The sequence below is a fragment of the Perca fluviatilis genome, chromosome 11, assembly GCF_010015445.1.
Source record: "Perca fluviatilis chromosome 11, GENO_Pfluv_1.0, whole genome shotgun sequence".
Taxonomy (NCBI): domain Eukaryota; kingdom Metazoa; phylum Chordata; class Actinopteri; order Perciformes; family Percidae; genus Perca; species Perca fluviatilis.
This window is the reverse complement of record NC_053122.1, coordinates 8,680,446-8,693,695: the sequence shown is the minus strand read 5'-3', so window position 1 is coordinate 8,693,695 and position 13,250 is coordinate 8,680,446. Positions and strand designations below refer to the sequence as shown.

The 13,250-nt window shown below is 40.5% G+C and overlaps 1 protein-coding gene across 3 annotated transcripts in view; it reads right to left on the bottom strand.

The window, feature by feature from the left end:
• fam110b (family with sequence similarity 110 member B) overlaps window positions 1-13,250 on the bottom strand; it is a 39,419-nt gene that overhangs the window by 11,071 nt on the left and 15,098 nt on the right. For all 3 annotated transcript variants that reach the window (XM_039816924.1, XM_039816926.1, XM_039816925.1), the window contains exon 2: window positions 5,459-5,584. The gene's annotated coding sequence lies outside the window, so the exon portion shown is untranslated. The remainder of the gene's footprint in view (window positions 1-5,458; window positions 5,585-13,250) is intronic.

Sequence of the window (13,250 nt, the reverse complement as noted above, 5' to 3'; positions counted from 1 at the left end):
CTGTTCAAAGATTTCTCCGGTCGTCCACTGACTTTGGTCCAATGACCTTTTTCCATTACAGCAAGAAAAGGCTTTGTGAATGCTATAGGGATCACAACAAAGTTGTGTTTTGGTAGCTATATGTAGTCCCGTAATGGTCAGTAGCTAGCACTCTGTGTAGGTAACTAGCCTGAAGGTTGAACTTTAGGTGACTCTTCTGAATTTGCCCTAAGTAATGAAGTAGTCGTAGAATATCAGAAATAGCTTGCTTATTTGCTGATATGATGATATGAATATGTCCAAACACCAGGTGAAATACTAGTTTGCATGCTCTCAGTAAAGGAATGTGCATGCATATTCTCAATATGTGCGTCTATCCTTAAATCAACTTTATTTCCCCATTGTCGTTGGGGCTAACACCTATTTTTCCACTTAATTCATTCTACGGAGAGGAGGTGTCCCACAAATAAACCTATAAGTATATGCAATTTCCCGTTGCGGGATAATAAAGTATGTCTTAAAATCTTAAATGTACAGTATACAATACACACTGTAATGTGGGTGGGGATCCTGAATAAATAGATAGGGGGGGAAATTATTTAAAGTTACCGGTAACTGCATTTATCTTTTGTCCGTATGAGACTAATGAAATGAAAATGTTATCACACTGACCAACATCACTGACCAGATGTTTTCTGTAGAACAGAAGTTGATGTGTGTAAAGGGGGGAAAGTAAAAAAAGAAAAGAGTGCTCTGCTATGTTGTCACGAACGCTTAGTTTTTAGTTATCAAATCCAAAATGTGCCCAAACATTAATTATTTATGTTAAAAGATATCTATATATTATTACGATTCAGAATCATAGAAGATGAATTTTTAGATTTTTATGTTCACCCACTCCTATACTGTGACTATATTCAGTTGTTTTGGGGGCCTGATGGTGTGCAGCCAAGCAGAAATGAACTGTCTTCAGTTTGAAGGTTGTAAATGTGGACTTTTTAAGGATCTGTGAATGTAATATGCGATTACTTTACGATTCCAGTACTGAAGGCCATATGTTTCTGGTTACACACACACACACACACACACACACACACACACACACACACACACACACACACACACACACACACACACACACACACACACACACACACACACACACACACACACACACACACACACTTTGGATTAGGAACATGTGTCCTGCTCATTTCCTGCAGAACACAGGATCAGAGAAAGAAAGGAGAGAAAGGCAGAGAAAAGGTGGGCAAACGGTAGTTCTCTTGTCTACTTGCCATATCCTACATTTTCTCTCTTCTTTCTTACCTGTAACCTGCACCTTCACTTACTGAATTTAACTCATTTTTAGCATATTATGCTTCAGCAGACAAACTAAAAATCAGCTAGAACGTGCGCACGCACACACACACACTATCTAAACACATGATAGTCATGAGAGAGACAGAGGGCTCCAGCCTTCCATGCCTGCAGGCCTATTCTTTCCCAGAGAACACTTGGCTTTTGTTCATTTCTGGCTTTACGAATTGTAATGTCTTAGTATTGTGTTTACCAGGAATCAGATGTGGGCTGCAGGACAGTTGAGATGGGCACTCAGAGTACACACATTGGGTGTGTTTAGATTATATGGTTTAATCCTTAAAACCCTCTATGTGTTTATGTTAGGTTGTAACATTTTCTGTTGATAGAAAAACGAGATAACCCAAGTGAAAACTAGTGCAAGGTATGTGTTGCTTTTGGTCCATTCATCGCAGTCTTCCCAGGTCACATCCTCGGGTGTGTGTGTGTGTGTGTGTGTGTGTGTGGAACGGGGGTGTGCCCATGACAAATTTTACTCTGCTTCACTTGAGGCTGTCGGTGAAACCGGCGCATCGTGTAGCCTAGTGTCGTTTACAGACGCCGTTAGCACACATTGAACGTATTGATGATTGAAACATCAATGATTAAAACCGTCTTAGTACGCTTCACTGTAACTGGTCGGTATTATATATCGAAATGACCTGGTTTATCCACCAGTTAGCATCTAGAACTGGGTATAATGTCTTTCACCTCCTCTCTCTCCTCTTGTTTTAGGTAGCTCTCTCCAATGTACCACCTCTGGGCATATAGCCAAGAATCAATAACACACACACACACACACACACACACACACACACACACACACACACACACACACACACACACACACACACACACACACACACACACACACACACACACACACACACACACACACACACACACACACACACACACACCCTCTAGCTCTATTTCCTGTGTTAGCAGCATGTTGAGCAGAGGCAGCAGAGTACTGCTGGGAAACCAACCACGCTCTCAGCAGAAGGAGCCAATGCACTCCACATTCCCACCCGTGTTTATACAAGTTCAGTGTTCCCTTTTAAAGGTTGAGCTTTCTATTTATAATGACCAGGTCGAACACAAATACTGATTAACACCAGATGCTGTTATACTATCACAAATAGACAGCTATGGAAGAATAAAGTGCACTGATACACACCAACTAACTAAATACCTGATTCAGACCATATGTGAAGCTTGGAACTGTTAATTAGCCTGATTAGTTGTGTGGATTTAGCAAACAATGATATAGACGCCATAATCCTATTAAATGTTTACGCATAGTGGCTTTAATGTAATTTGAAGACAGAAAATGATTAATGCAAGGGAATCAAATGAGAAATTTGTGGGAATTATTAAATTGAGGGAACATATTACTAATTTTAAGCACACACATGATCAAAAGTTACACCCTTTATTTTACTAAACTCCCCACATGTTCACAACCTAAATAATTAGTTTCTCGCTTAAAACAATATCAAAACTTGATTTAGTGACACAATAACAGCTGTACAACCAGAATGATTACAGTTTGAAGCCTGGCTCAAGTCGTCTGCTAGTTGCATGCTGGGTATACTCTGCAACAACAAGTCCAGATGCCATGTGGTGACAACTAGGGCTGCACATTTATAGTTATCGCGATATCAACTTGCGCAATAAACACATCAAAAAAGGCTGCGACATTTCGCGAAAGACACTCAGAGATTTTCTGTGTTAGTTGAAAGAAACTTAAACTACACTTTGAAATGTAACTGCCATTCTTTTTGTAGTGCTGCCTTTTATATTCAATTCAATGTTCAATTTGTTCAACAAAAGAAAGTTGGAAATTATTTTCGTTTGTTTTAAATTCAACAAGAACATTGTTGAATTTTAGCAGAATTCTGAAATGCAGAACTGAGTACACTTTAATCGGTTTATTTATCGCAAGTAATATTGTTATTAGGGCTGTGACGGTATAGTATTTTTCTTATCGCGGTGACGAAGCAACATATCACCGCGGTATGGCGGATGTATCGAACCCCTTATACAAGAGTAAGCGTAAAGTGTGCGAAATGGCCGGGGCCTTATAGTGATAGACGCGTCAGTGCCCGTGTGGAGAGCAAGCGGTAACGGAGAGCAGTGTATGAGTGCTGCTGTGAGGAAAAGCGAGAGGAAAAAGAGATAGCAAAGATGATGTAAAGTAAACAATAAAACAACAAGCCTGAGCTTCTCAAGACACAGTGGCTTTATCTGTTGTCAATGAATGGCCGTTACCCCCCGATAAACATCGGCTTAACCCATAGCACAGTGTTTCCATTTCAGCTCAATGGGAGAGTCTTTACTGTGTTTTGCTGTCATTTATGGCCACTCTGCTTTCTCTCATCTCCGTTGATCTATTCCACAGACAGTTCAGAAAGCTCTATTGTCAATAAAGTAAAAAGAAAAAAAAAGGTTTGCCGACAATGCCAAGGGCAGACGCTGCGCAGCACAGCGGTCTTAGCAGCTGAGCAAACAGAGTGCTCTGTCTAAGATAACCGATATAAGCTGCTCTGTTTAGGCTACAAAACGTGCATGCAGGCTGAGATTCAACCGTTCGGTTTTGTCAGGATTAAGCTATAAGCAGAAGGAAACTCCGCTAGCTGCTAGGCTAATGTGCAATGGTAAACACTGCAGCGTTAACGTTAATGTGTCCACGTCCACCTCAGCTCAATGGACTGTCCGTCCTCATGTGCAAAGCTGAAGTGACGGGCAACTTGCGTTTTTTTTTCAAACAATCGATTTTTGCCATTTGTTAGTCGATTCAGAATCGTAGAAGATTGATTTTTTTGATTTTGATGTGCACCCACTCCTATACTGTGACTGTATTTAGTTGTTTTTGGGGCCTGATGGTGTGCAGCCGAGCAGAAATGAACTGTCTTCAGTTTGAAGGTTGTAAATGTGGACTTTTGGTAACACTTTACTTGAAGGTATCTACATAAGAGTGTCATGAACACCTGACATGAACCCTAACCCTAACTTGTCATGACAAAAACCGAATGACGCTTAGTAAAGAAGCGTTATGTCATAAACGTTTATGACTTGTTTATAATGTTTATGACACGTTCATGACAGTGCCATGTCACTCTTATGTAGATACCATCAAGTAAAGTGTAACCAGACTTTTCCACTGCAGACCTTCTGCTCACCGCCATTTTACAACCTCTATCACAGTCAACTGAACAACACAGGGGATATCAACCGATGGAATGTGACACTGAACTGAACTAATCTATGCCCTAGGTATCTACAGAGGGAAAGCTGTTAACCCCTTGCATCAAGTAAGAATCCAGATTAGGTTTATTACAGGAGCATGATTATGACATCTGTGTGTTCCCTGGCGACTGAGTGTCGACTAAGTTTTGAGACAATTTTTTGTGTGAAAACAGTGACTTAATAGTACAGTTCATTAATTCAATCAATAGAATCATATTTAGAGTAAATGTTATTCTTCAAACAAAGTTATCTAGCAGGCTGCCCAACTAATCTGAAAAAGACAAAGATGGAGTAACACTTATTCAAACATCACAGTCACTACGAAGACCAACCTGATGACTGTCTTGTTGTTGGATAACAGACAACAAATCAATGGTCTGTTTAATTGACTCTGTTATTTACCTACAGTAACAGCCATGGTTCTTTAGATGTGGTGGAAACAAACGGAAAGGCAGAAAAGGCTTTTTTCTAGTTCCTGATTTAGATACTGATTTAGTAAATTGGAGCCTCTCAGTTCCTGGGAAGCTTTTGGTCAAAAAGGTCTGTTGGTTAACATGCGTGAGTATGCGGATAGTCATTTTCAGTTTATTAAAAAAATGTCTTTTTTAATAAACTGAAAATGACTATCTGCATACTGGATGGACACTGTACTCAACAGTTAAAAAAAGGGGGCTAATCATAGCCTATTTATTACTAAAGGATTTTTTTTTTTTATTTCAGTATTGAATGTCTTGTATACTTTCACTTTTCCATTTTAAATGATCAAAATTGTCTTTTCTTCAATCAGCATTAGTCATATCACAGAAACAGGGAGAGCATCTCCAGTGTTGTGTGTTGTATGTAGTGTTGCGTTGTAAAAAGGGTTTACCAGTTTGGAGCTGTCCTATTGAGCCTATTGGCGACTTCTATGCTCCAAGATCTTGCTAGTGGCTGTTGGAACTGGGCGCCTCCCCCTTCTCCTCCAGGTGCTGCAGGTTGTCAGTGGGCTTCACAGCTGTCAATAAAAGAAACACAAAGGACAAAATATTAAGAGTGAATTATGTCAAGGCAAAGGAGTCGTTTGAATGCAAGAAAGACAGAGTTAGAGACATTATTTATATTGGAGCCGTACTATTACACAGCTGTCCCTGCTATTTAACAAAGGCCATTTATTTAATATGACAGTGTTTTCCCTATATTTACTTCTCAAGTCAGTTAAAAGTTTAAACAGTTACAAACACTAGGCTCTGAGCTGGACAAGAGAATATTCGGTTAAAACGGACCAGCGATGCTGTTTTGTGATGTAATGTATGTATGTGTTTTAGGTGGAGTGAGCACGGCGCCGGACTCGGTTTAAAAAAAAACAACCTTTTAAATGCTACATTGCTTTTAAGGAAATAGCGGGAGTAACAGGCGAACCGGACTTAAAAGTGACGCATTTTCTTTTTTTGGTGGATCCAATACATGCCGATGTAAAGAGTGGTTCTTGTGGATTTCGCAAAAGTAACTGATAAATATTTAAAGAAACTTGTTAAAGTGTTAAATTGAGAACGGAATTTGGTGTGGTGGGAGCTGTAGTACCCCCAACTCACCCGCCAGGCTAAAGCGGTCAACCTAGTAGAAACACTATGTGTATTATTTTACTTATTTATTTAAAGGAATACGCCACCGTTTGTTGAAATAGGGCTTATCACGGTCTCCCCTGGCTGTAGATAGGTGGGCCAACGCATTTTTTGTCTCAGTGCAAGTAATTAGTTAGTTTTTTTGTCTTTTGTTGGCTCACTTTTACTCACAACATGCTAACCGGCAACATAGGATTCCATTCACTACGCTAAGCTAACTAGCGGGCGCTGCCGGTGTTGCACCGGACAAGCAAACATGCACAAAAATGGTGGGCCTCCTATACAGCTAGGGGAGACCGTGATAAGAACTATTTCAACAAACGGTGGAGTATCCCTTTAAAGATGCAATAAACCATCTAATATATGATGGGCTTGGATTGTTTTGTGGTACAGATTATTCATGTGAACAGAGTTATACATCCCAGGACATATCAGCCACACAGTTTTTTATACAAAAAAAATAAAAAATAAAAATCAGTTGCTATCCTAACCATGCCAAAGAGAAGCCCTGTAGACACCAGAAAGTGACAATGCAAGTTCTTTAATTTTTTTTGTGTCCTTGTGAAATAAGTAGTACTGAAGCCTAGGTGACTACTTACAAACAAACAAACATTGATTGAGATCATACAAAGTTGACCAGTTTGATTGGTACAAATCTTGGATGAGGTTTCATGGCTCAAAGCTAGGGCTGGGCACCAAATTCGATACTTTTTAGGCAGCGACTGAATTGCTTCCTTAGTATCGAAAAAAATGCCTCGTCATTCAATACCCAATTTCAGTGCCTAAGGTGTAAATCTCATCAGCGTCAGTGAGCCAATAAGCACTCAGCATGCTTCTACCAAGATCTAATAATGCTGGTGATTGGTTGTCTAACCAATCACAAAAACTCTACATTAAGCACAGAGACAGCGCTCACGTAGCTGAAAAATAAATAAAAAGATTTGTGCCATATTGTGTAATGTTGTCATTTGTCACGGTCATCGTTCCGGAACCGGTTACAAATTCACTATATTGGTATCGGTAACGTTATCCACATTTTTTTAACGATGCCCAGCCCTTCTCAAAGGGGTTTAGAAAAAATATATATTTATATTCCGAGGTCAACACAAAGAACTTAAATAGGCCTAGGTACTTAAAAGTGGGAACTTTTAAGTACCTAGGTACGGTTCTTGATAACTTTCTGAGTTTCTCAGATAACACAGACTATATCTTTAAGAAATGCTCACAACGACTCAGTCTCCTCAGAAGACTGAGCTGTCTGGGCGTCAGTGCTCAGATTACTGAGCTAGTTTACACCACACACATTGAAAGTGTTTTAACTTTTCATCTCTCTGCTTGGTTTGGCCATTTAAGCTGCAAACTTAAGAACAAGCTTAATAGGATAGTGTCAATGGCTAGCAAAATAGTGGGAAAACCCCAAAAACATCTGACCCAAATATACACTGACAAAATGAGGAAGAAAGCTAGGAAGATCACTGCAGATAGTACACACCCTCTTTCGAGCCAGTTTGAGCTCCTGAAGTCTGGGAGGCGTTTCAGAGTGCCTCTGGCAAAAAGTGTTTTAAAAAAATCCTTTATTCCAAATGCCATCAGTATCCTCAACCAAACCAAGTGATAACATCAATATGAGCTGCTATCCTAATGATTTTAAGCATATTTATATATTTTTCTTTTTTTATATTCAATTTACTATGTCTGACATGTTGTTTGTATTTTTATTTTTTGTATGTCTGGTGAGCCAAAGAAACATTTCCACCCCGGTGGACAATAAAGATTTATTCTATTCTATTCTATTCTAAAAACTATGTGTGAAAGTGTCCACTACAGTCAGTGTCCAACCTGCTTCTAACTAACTGCTCATTCTCCAGTCATTCCCTTGGTTTTACACATTTCTAGTCCTCCCTTCCCTTTATACGTACAGTCTGGTTTTCATTCCAGTTGTATTCATTGTGTAGCTTTTCCTGGTTCTAATCTTCATTAAATCCACTTCTTTTTAATAGCTGACATCATCACTTGGCCCTGCACCGATTGGTTCTACATTAATGACTCACTGTGGTGCCTGTGTATGCAAGAGCTCAGCGGTCCAGATGGTCACTCAGTGGGAGCTGGAGTCGCACCAAATGACCTTCTAGCTGTACTACAGCTACACAGCAGAAACCATAGGCACAAACACACAAACAGGTTCCCATACTGTACATCCGTAGGTGGGACATTTATTTTACTGCACACCCTTAAAGTCAGCAACACACTGTGCTTTTTTTTTGCCATGAATCTGTAGCTTCTGCAGTGGATTGTACACTAGCTCTTTATCTTTCAGCAAAGAGTGACTACTTTTAGAGTGACATCACTCACATACCCTCTATATGTGATAAAGTGTGGAATTTAAAGACATGTGAGGGCGAAAATAAAAGTGTTAAATGGATAACATGGATCATTTCTGTTTAAATATGACTTTTGTGGCTTTCATTTCAATCTGTTATGATAACATACTACTTGTTAATTGCTGAGATCTGGAACACGTGAATTTACTACAACGAAGTAACGGCTCAGATGATCTGACATGTTGGACACAAACCAACGGTCGATGCTGGAATTAGAAGGCCACCCGGAGAGAGCGCAGGCCTTCGCCAAGGCATGCCCTATCTCACTATGTTAAATGCCGTGTGAATTTTCACAGTCCGGAACTCATTTTTCGCCCTATCTCGCAATGTTAACGAAAGCCAAAAATAAATTGTGTCTCCACCCCGTGATTCGGATCAGCTCCAAAATGTTTTATGTAAATCGGGCTAGTAGTTTATGTTCTGTAATAAACAAACCAATAAACAAACCAAACCGAAAACATAACCTCCTTGGCGGAGGTAATAAGAGTTGTAAGTAGAATTTTCAAAGTTAACTCTAAGTTGCCAGTTTTTTTTTTTTTTAAATAATCAAGAATATTACAGATTTTATTTTATTTTTTACAATACATTTCACCTACGATTATAAAAGGATAACATTTTTCATTTACGGTTGCTGCCCAGTTACAGTGCAGTCTGGCCCACCTGCAGACCAGCCAAACTACATTCATATATTTGCATTTATATCAAAACCTCGAGACTTTCAAACATCAACATGTCATTTATTAATATGTATTTGTGTCTAAATGACATATAAACATCTTTTCCAATTATATTTTGCCTGGAAACGCTTCCAACGCGCTTGCGTGTCGCATGAAAAATAGGCGTCGGTTCTATTTCTAGCAGGCACGCGTTTTCGGCGCAGCTCGAGCCGCACCTGAGCATGCGTGTGTGTCACGCAGGCAGTGTGTAAGCTCTAACCTGTTCACATGGGAGCCAAAATACAACTGGACACGCCACGAAGCTGACACGCTCGCGCGACGCATCCAGTGTGTAACCGGCCTAAGGTAGCACACCTCAGAGCGTCTCTCCTGCCTGGCTGCTGAGCGAGGGGAGAGGACACAAGGTTGGACCAGCGCCTGAAGGAGTTTGGCTGACTTTGCTGCACTTAGCATCGGAGTGGAGGTCGCCAGAGCAACCAACAGAAACAAGTCATACTTCTGTCGTTAGTTACTCTGAAAAAAATTAAAATAAAATAAAAACATAAAAGTACAGTAAATCGACGAGATTCAGTGAGACTCTGGGGCTTTTCGACTGATCATTTTATTTAATTTTTTTTAAGATTATTCTTTGGGGCTTTTTCCCTTTATTATTCAGTGACAGTGGATAGACTAGACCGCTGCAGGACCCAGCCAACACGGGGCAAACGCTCCCAACGGGTGAGCTAGAGGCCGCCCCGACTGAGGATTTTAAATAATAAAACTGTAGTTCTTTACTGAGCTAAAGTGCTGGCTGATCCCCCCCAAACAAGCAGGATAAATCTGGGTGGGGAAAGTTAAAGAACAGATTATCATTACCACGCCTGAGGTGCCCTTGAGCAAAACATAATGCACATTTATGTTTTACAGTGACAACTTCCTGTCACCTCTGCAGGAATATGGTTTCCACTAGTTGACTACCCATTACACTTTAATGAGCAATGTCCTTTGAAGTGAAAGTTTTACACATCTGTCAATAATGCCACATTTATGTTATATTAAGTCACATTTTATGTTGAAGGAGCTCAGTCTGACTTCCAGATGTTTAGGCTTTAAAACCATTTGTGTCCTTGCTCAGCCTGTAAGACAGTCACTGTCACCAAAGCATGGGGAAAAAGCAGATGTTAGAACTGTCCCTGTGTGTGCGTGTGTGTGTGTGTGTGTCACGGGGGCTTTTCCAGCTCAGTGATAATGGAAGTCTAGCTCCTCCAGCGCAGTATTAAACACACACGTTACATCACAAGTGTTTCTATAGAACACAGTGTTTTGGACTGGCTCGTGGCTGCTGTTATTCAACCCATTTTTCTGTTTGGTCTTCATTTGACTTCTTTTACTTTCTGAGTTCTCCTTCTCTTTCTATCCCCTCCCTGTTCGGTTTCTTTCATTGGTGTCTTCTTTGAAGAGAATTATTTAGTTACAGCTGTCTGTAACTGATATGTTAAGATCTATTGAGATTACGTTGAAGGCTCTGGGTTGTTTTCATTTCTTTAAACCAATCACAATCGTCTTGGGCGGCCCTAAGCTCCGGATGCAGCGACAGTGGCACTAAATAGTCTCGGGAAGGAACTTGTTTTGGAGGAACATTTGCACCCGCAAAAGAAAATGCCATTTACAATATTAATGAAGTTAACTGTTCACACAATACAGTAACGTGAGCTATTTAAATTAGCCGGATACATGGTTAAACCTCATTGGCTCTTACCAGTATACACACACACACACACACACAGACATTGTGCCGGATGACCGGCTTTATCCTGGAAATGTACTTCAGTCCCATCAACTCACCTTCGTCTGTTCCTCTGCTAATCTCTCCTCCCCCCCCTCCCACACATTCCCAGCAGGCACTGAGGTGGACAGGCTGCTCCAGAGCATGAGTCCACAGCAAAGGCACCACCAACAGGGTTGAACCCACGTGATGGATATTTCTCACAAAATGTTCTAATCGAGCTGAACCTCATCACTATAATGTTAAAGGCTTTCAATAGACAACATCCCATATTGTTGTATTAATACATTCTACAATCATATTAAAGTGCCAATATTGGCCAACTACTACATTGGTCCAACCCTCCCCCTCCATTACAAATATGCACAGCACTGACAGGGTGTGTGGGTGTGTGTGTGTGTGTGTGTGTGTGTGTGTGTGTGTGTGTGTGGGTGTGTGCGTTGCCATGGCCACTTGGTGTAGCAGAATGAAGGTTAGAGCTAGTAAATATAAACTTAGCGAGGCCAACTGAGGACAAAAATGCAGAGGTTATATTTGCAGTCATATGCAGATTCTGATTTGTCTTATTCTTTAAATGATTGTGGTCAGAGGCCGGCGCTATAGGTTCCCAACCTCTACTTCTTCTACTCTGCTTACTGCTCACTGGTTACGGCCACGCGCAGCCGGAAGCAACACAAGGCGCCTTGGCCATCCAACTATGCATTCAACCAATCTACGAGACAAAAATGCAAAGATGTTTTGGTTTAATTGAGCAAGTTTGAATTGTTCTTTCATGTCAGCTAGTATTGGCCATGTTTCATGCTGGTGCATGTTCCAAACATGTGCAGTCTGCATGCTCAGCTCAGCCATTCATTTTGACCAGCCTCCAAACCCTGCCATGACCCTTGTGGACATCAGTTGTTGACAGAATGTATGTCACGCAGAGCTCAGCTATGTAGATGTGGAAAGTGGAAAGTGAGCTTTAATGATATATTGCCTCTAGAAGTGCATTATTCAACTTTTGTTTTTGTTAAAAAAGGAAAAGAAAATTGCAATACTCAATGCTATGGAATCGCAACACTTGCGATAAATGAAAACACTAATACAAATCAAATCGGCACCCATGTATCATGAAAGAATCGAATCGGGACAAAAGCATGTGGTCCCAGCCCTATTAGCTGCCGTGTCTTACTGTATGCTCCACTTGTGAATGGGAAATGGATGCCCCCTCGGTCACCTCCCCATTCCCCTCTCTCTTTCCCAGTGTGTTCTACCGTTCTCTAATCTTATTACAGGCTTTGAGCTCTTCTGGGCAGAGTAAAAGGGATGTGTGGTATCAGCATTGTTATTGCATTTTCATATAACTGAGATCCCCACTGAGGCAAAAGTGGAGCAAGTCGGTCTTTTAATAACAGAGCCAGAGAGGCAGAGAATGAAGGGAAACATACTCAGCACAGTCATGGTGGATAAAAAGGACAAATACCTAAATACCAGAAGAAATATGGAAAATGTATATATGTATAGATATGTATAAAGGTTACCCCAATATTTCAGTTTACTGATAATAATCATATTTCATTAGAAGTGGGAACTGGTCCACCTGATATGACAGGTGAACAGTTACCAGGATGGACACTTTTTATTTCTCTCACTGTGTGGAACTGGGATGGTTTCACACCACAGATGATAAAGAAAGGCATTCAAATGTGTTAACAGTTCAAACATGTGACTTGACAATGACATGTACGCTGTTATAGGAGTTAAGTGTGGGGCAGGTGAGCTGGACTGTAGCTGGACAGAGGAGTGAATAATATATTTCTCATAATTGTAGGTGAAGCGTTTCGAAGAAAGAACATCTCTGACAATGTTGAGTGTTTGTTAAAACAAAAAAACCTATAGCCTAGATAAATAAAGCCATGAAACAAATTGAAATACGGTCCACCAAATTGTGAATTGTAAATATTGTGAATCTTGCATGAACATTACTAAGATGCAACAGGTGCAGCAGCCACTTCACAAACAATTCAAATAAACCAATAGGGGTGTGCAAAAAAATCTATTCACATTCGTAAACTTACAGAAGGACCCCAAACCACTTAATGTGCAACTCCGCTGTGTAGCCTACTACTGACTTACAGATTTACCTGACAGAGAACGCTGCAGGTTCTCGTGTCATATGATCGTTAACGAATTTAACACTTCAGCAGGTTTAGCGGCTTGACAGGTGAAGAAGGGGATTTGATTCGCGGGGGTATTT